The sequence below is a fragment of the Erigeron canadensis genome, chromosome 2 (genome assembly GCF_010389155.1).
Source record: "Erigeron canadensis isolate Cc75 chromosome 2, C_canadensis_v1, whole genome shotgun sequence".
Taxonomy (NCBI): Eukaryota; Viridiplantae; Streptophyta; class Magnoliopsida; order Asterales; family Asteraceae; genus Erigeron; species Erigeron canadensis.
In genome coordinates, this window is record NC_057762.1 from 23,520,954 (window position 1) to 23,528,011 (window position 7,058).

The following is a 7,058-nucleotide window of genomic DNA, read 5'->3' on the forward strand; positions in this document are numbered from 1 at the left end:
ACAAACGAAGATTAACTTCGTTAGATGGGCTGGCAGCTAAGTTCGTAAGAACAAAGCCCAGCAAGCCCAGTTCGACCTGAAACATATATATACGAACGAATACCCTAAGATTAAAGAGGTTCGACATACAAGTACTCCAGAGACCTAAGTTCGTTCTATAGCTTATAGAAACGAAGATAGGACAATACGGCTGATTATTTATTTGATAATTAGCGATATACCAATTTACTAATCAAACTAGTTATCTCGTGAGGATTCCGCACTCACGACATAATCATAGACGATCTCGAGAGCGATCTATAGCTATCGAGGGACTCACAAGTGGTATCAGAGCCAATCGATTTCTTATCGAAGGTTCGACATACAAGTACTCCAGAGACCTAAGTTCGTTCTATAGCTTATAGAAACGAAGATAGGACAATACGGCTGATTATTTATTTGATAATTAGCGATATACCAATTTACTAATCAAACTAGTTATCTCGTGAGGATTCCGCACTCACGACATAATCATAGACGATCTCGAGAGCGATCTATAGCTATCGAGGGACTCACAAGTGGTATCAGAGCCAGGTTCCGGAAGAGGTCTGCAGATTGTCAGCAGTTCAACCACGACGTCAGAATGACGATGATGATGCTGATAATGCTGCTGCAAGGAATGTTTCTCGCCCAGTTGAAGATAGAGGAAAGGGTGCAGCGATCGAGGGGGAGACAGGAGGTGATACTTCTCAAACTTCTCAGCAAGGTGCTTCTGGTTCTGGTGCTGGTCCTTCTGGTGCTCCTCGTGATTCAGGTTTCTAATTTTGTCTATGATAAAGATTGATAGATAGAATGTATACTTGATTGTGTGTAATAAGTTATGACATTTTATGTAATGAAAATGTAATTTATCTTATTTTAATACAAGTACATTTCATCTTTATTATAATTATTATGTTTATTCTTTTATTCTGGTGTTCATTTTGTGTAAATTTAAATAGATGATCCAGATTATACAGATTTATTCTTTGATGGTGATGAGCTCGAGGAAGGCGAATTTGTCCCTGAACCAAATCTAGATATATTCAAGAAGCCTTATGGGTTTGATGAAGTGTGGGACTCAATTCCTGAAGATCCGTTGATTGAAGAAAATAGAGTGTTGGATCAGCAGAGATCAGATATTAGAGATAGAATGCTTCAAGTCCCATTCAGCAGCCTAACTCAAGTTCTACATTTTGTTGTGTATGCTAAGAATGGTGATGTGTCGATTCCATCTGAATATGAGATTAATGTGACAAGACCATTCAATTCAAATGATTTTCCAGTTTCTCTCAGAGATGATGATTCATTACATATTGTGGATCGACGTGTTCCCGAGAAAAGAGTAAATGATTGGATAGTACATAGGGAAACGTGGAAACCGAATTTGTATTGGACTCATATCTCAGATAAAGATGCTGCAAAGTACAAGACAATCATCTGGAGTTGGTTTTATGATGATGAATTGAAGTTGTTTGTGCTTAAAAGACCAGAAGGTTGTCAGTACTTAGCATGGTGTGAGAGACATTTCAGAAGTTTGTGTGAAGAAGATTTACATGAGCTTGGAAATAACTGGATTATCAATCCAAGTGATGATGGCTTAGCTGACGTTGTTGGTAAGAATCTTAGAAAAGATTTTTGGTTAAGGAAGAACATGAAAGATTCTGATAAACCACGATTTAAGATTGAGCCAAGATCGAAGAAAAGAGTGGTTAAGCCAGATGTGAGTTTGTTCAACATGATATTAAATGTATGATCAAGGTTCCTGCCAAGAAATGGGCACAAGATGTCTTGGACAAGATGGATAATTGGGAAATTGATCGAAATTCTGGTGAAGCCAAAATGTATGCAGATTCAAAGAAGCAGATTTTGTTGAGAAGAGTTTATGATCCGATGCAGCTGGTGAACTTCTCAAGAAATGATCTGAGGAAGTTATACGATACGGAGTGCTCGTTTTTGCCATTTTGGAAGCATGAAGAAAGTAGATATCGTAAGATACTTAAGCTCTGCTTACATGAAGATATTCATGCAAATAGCAAAAGATTGTTGTTTGATGAATGATCAGATTTTGAAGACTAAGAAATCGAAGGTGCTGCTGTCAAGGGGGAGTTTGTTGATGCACGTTGATGTGACAACAGCAACTTAGATTTAATATGTTGTTTAGATTGAGACATTATGTTAATTTATGTCGTATCTATATATGTAATTGATAGATTATGGACTTTATGTTTTGGTAATGATCGATTACATGTTTTGGAGTTGTATATATATATATATGTGTTATGTATGATGTTTGTTGTGTGATATACAAGTACAAACATAATATGTGTTAGGATTCCTTAAGATGAAACACTTAGGAATATAACCAAGTATTACATCAAACGAAGATAAACTTCGTTTGGTACAAACGAAGATTAACTTCGTTAGATGGGCTGGCAGCTAAGTTCGTAAGAACAAAGCCCAGCAAGCCCAGTTCGACCTGAAACATATATATACGAACGAATACCCTAAGATTAAAGAGGTTCGAGATCGTTTTGTTTGATTCTTTTCTCTGAAAATCAACCTCCCGACACCCTTACTGTCGCTAACTTCGTTTTCTCAAACGAATTTAGCAAACGAAATTAACCTCATCTTCGTTTCAAGTTCTTCCAACATTTTTAGCTTTATTTTCGTTAAGTTCCTTCAAACGAATTTCAAGTTATCTTCGTTACTCTCACCTTACGGATTTTTGCTTTATCTTCGTTCTTTCCTTCAAACGAAGATAATTCTATCTTCGTTTTCTCCTGCAAACGAAGTTAATCCTATCTTCGTTTCTCTCATTCAAACGAATTTAAGATCTATCTTCGTTCAGTGCAAAAAATTCCGAAATGGCTTCCTCGTCAACCAACATTGCTGTTGCTCAATACCTGAATTCTCTTGTCTATCATGATCATCTCGTTGGACGTACTAATTCTCCACCGAAGTTAGTTTCATTGGCTGACTTCTGGGCGTGGAGAGGTCGATTTGAAGATTATATTCAACGAGAAGATTTGAATATGTGGATTATGATCACTGAAGGATATGAATGGCCAACTCTTACTGTAAACGGTGTTACAACTAATTACAAAGTAGGAGAATTAAAAGGTGAAGAAAAATCCTTGTATGCTGTTGAAGTTAAGGCTCTTTCTACTCTTAGAATGTGCATTCCTCAAGAATTAGTGCACTTGTTTCCTAAACAGGAGTACAAGACTTCCAAGCAACTGTTCGATGCTATTGAAGCTCACTGTGAAGGTGATCCATTATTGAAGCAAAATCGAGTTAAGATGCTTAAGAAACAATTTGATTGCTTTAATGCTACCAAGAATGAACTAGTTGAGGATCTTATCTTGAGATTTCAACATCTTCTTGCTGAGTTAGCCTATTTTGATCTTAAGTATACTCCTACTGAGATAGTGGATAAATTCTTGGATGGTCTGCCGAAAGCTTATAAAGAATTTCGTCATGGATTGCAAGAAAGAGCTGATTATGCATCTCTTCGTATAGATGGTGTTATATCTACATTAAGAAACAGAGAAATGAAGGATAAGGCAAAGGATCTCCAAGACAACTTCACACAAGATCCATCTCTTTATCATGCCACTATGAAGAATCCTACAGCTGATATTAATGCATTCTTTTCTGGAGTTGGTTCTTCTGGCACGAAAGAAGGTCCTAATTGTATTATGGATGGAGATGATTCTGCAGGTTTCATGGCTTCTGATGCTGGTTTCAAGGCTCGAAAGACAAATGAGAATGCCAAGCCTGGAAATATGTCGTTTGGTAACATTTCATCTACTTCTGCTGGTTACAAGTCTATGCCTATGGATATGAAATCTGCTGAGGGAAGGATGAATGTCTTTGCTGCAATGTGTGCTGCACATGAAGCTTTTGTTGCTGGGAGGATCACGGATCCAGCACTCATTGATGAAGATTATGACCAAATAGATCCAGATGATGTTGAAGAAATGGATCTGAAATGGAATTTGGCGATGATCACTAGGAGAGTGCAAAGGTTTATGCAGCGAACAGGTCGACAGCTTATGGGGGTACTCAGGGCTTTGACAAGTCAAAGGTTAAGTGCTATAATTGCGATGGCTTTGGACATTTTGCCAAAGAATGTCAACGACCAAAGAGAGATGTCAACATTACCCCTACCCGTCAAGATAGAGGTGGTAATCGTCCTTTTAATCAGAATGCAAGTAGAGCTCTCTTGTTGACTGAAGATACTACTGGAAATAGCAATGACAAGGCTATCGTAGCTGCTCAACCTGATGGTTCTTATGTCTGGAATCTTCCACAGGATGAGACTAATAATGCTTATTTGGCCGAAATAGTTGATGATATGGCTCAAATAGCAGATTCTGTTGAGGATTTCTTGGACACCTCAGTTTACCACAGTGATGAGCATCTGTATGAAAATGCTCAAAGCTCGAACTTGGAATCTTCTACTCAGGTATATGACACTGATTCTGAGTCGGATGAAGAGGTTGAGGTTGCTGATACGAAAGATTCTGGAGAGGTGAACGCTGCTGAGAACAAAGACGATTCTGCTACTGAAAAGGTTGAAAAGACGATTGAAGAGCAGATGAACGAGTATGAAATTCCAGCAGGCATGAGTGTGGATGACTTTGTTGCGTACATGGCAGACTGCAAAGAAGCAGATCAACAGGTATCTTATTCTCTTCGTACTATTGTTCATGTTTGCCAAATTGTTAATCGAATGTTTGATGAAATTGAACAAAAGAATGAACGAATTAAGCATTTAGAATCCGTTGTTAATGCTGCTCATGAAGAAAGAGATAAATTGATTAAAAAAGATTTAACTGTCATTGAAAGAGAAAGATTTTTAAAGGATAGGATTAAATCTTTAGAGTCTGACATTAATGCTATGAAAGACAAAGTTAAACATGCTGTGGCTGTAGAAAGAGTAGGTGGTGAAGCTTATGCATTATTAGCTAAGAAGTGTTCTACTATCGAGAAAGAACTAGCTGATGCTAGAATAGAAATAGTGGACTTACAAGCTAAGGTTGATTCCACTAGACATGATGAGCTTTTGATGCATATGCAAAAATTTGGGGACTCTCCATCTAAGAGTTCTGACTCTGCTAAGGTTTCTTACAATAGCATGCCTCCTCCTTTCAACAATAATTATACTCCTGTAGAACCTAATATCCCGGAAGTCCTACTTCAACCTAGTGTTGATGTTGGTAAATCTCAAGACTCGTCTCCTAAGCCTACTTTGACTGAGGAGACAACAGTGTCTAAAGGAGTTTCTTCTCAACCTACCAAGGAAGAGAAATTGAAAGGTGTCGTCCTAGATTCGTCCACTTCTTATGGTCAAAAAGACAGTATTACTCACTTTACACTTCGTAAGAGTAGTAGGGTCTACACTGAGTTAGAATTCCCGTTATCATTAATTGACCCTAAGAGGATTGATAAAGTCTGGAATGTTGATATTAAGGATATGAAGCGATTAAGTCAGTTGCGTCAAACTCCTTTACCTAAGCAGTCTAGGATTAGTCAATCTGAAGATGAATTAGTTGTTAATATCGAAGCAACTAAGGCTTTGAAGCATATCTTAATGCCTGCTCGACAGAAGTCCCCAAGTAAGTCTAGGACATCACCGACCAAACGAGACCATAAGGATCCTAGTAAAACAAGTAAATCAGTGGACAATAGTGTATCTGTAAGTACCAATAATAAGGTAGATACAAAGAAACAACCTAAGGTCCTCTCTTGCTTTGCTTGTCATGAAAAAGGTCATGTTTACAGTGTATGTCCTAATCGACCTCGGCGATCAGGTTCTCCTTCAAAGGTTACCACCTCGGAAGGTAAAAGGGGGTTGGGTAATGCTAAACAGGTTTATGAAACTAAAGTTCAATCTTCTTCAAAACTGTTTACTATCCCTCAACGACGTGACTCTCCACCAAAAGGTTCTTCTCCTATGGGACAAAGATTCACTACCCCCAGTGGGAGTTCAAGTCGGTCACACACACCTTCAAGTCGTAATTTCTTTTATGACCGAAATCATTCAAGTGTTCGACCTTCTTTTGGCCTTCATTCCTCAAGACCTTCTCCAACGAACGGTCAGAAGTCTTCTCCAGTAAGAAGACAAGTTGAGAATCAAGTCACACCCACGGCTTCTAGCAATGGATATTGGACTGAACTGATTCTCAAGGATGAGAAGGGACGACCCAAACCTATGAAGGTTTGGGTCCCCAATGATAACTAATATTTCTCATTTGATGTGCAGGGAGTTCCTAGGAAACCTATTCATTTGTGGTACCTTGACAGTGGATGCTCCAGGCACATGACAGGGGACAAGAAGCTCTTGTCCAATTATACTGGTATAAATGGGTCATATGTTAGTTTTGCTGGTTCCAAGGGCGGCAACATCACCGGTCAAGGAGATGTCGTCAATGGACAACTAACTCTAGAAAGAGTTAATTATGTGGAACAACTTACTCACAATCTAATGAGTGTCTCACAGATCTGTGATAAGGGCAACAATGTTCATTTCACAGAAAAGGAGGCATACATCTTGAAGCCGGGTTTTGTTATTCCAGAAGAATGGATTATGCTCAAAGCTCCTAGGAAGAGAGACATCTATGGTTTAATTTTAGGTGTTGATAATCCAAAGGAGCCCCTTTGTTTGTTGAGCAAGGCAAATGAGTCTGAATCTCTCCTATGGCATCGTAGAATGGGACATATCAACTTTCGGAAAATGAATGAACTTATCAGTCTTGGGTTAGTTGACGGTGTGCCTGTTAAGAAGTTTGGGATGGAAGATAAGTGTGTACCGTGTTTGAAAGGAAAGCAACATAAGAATCCGCATAAATCCAAGGTACTCAACTCCATTTCCAAACCATTCGAATTACTTCATATGGATCTCTTTGGTCCTGTGAACAGAAGAAGCATTGGAGGGATGTCTTACTGTTTGGTGATCACTGATGATTACTCGCGGTACTCATGGGTATTTTTTCTGAAGACCAAGGATGAGACTGCCGAACGATTTATGGATT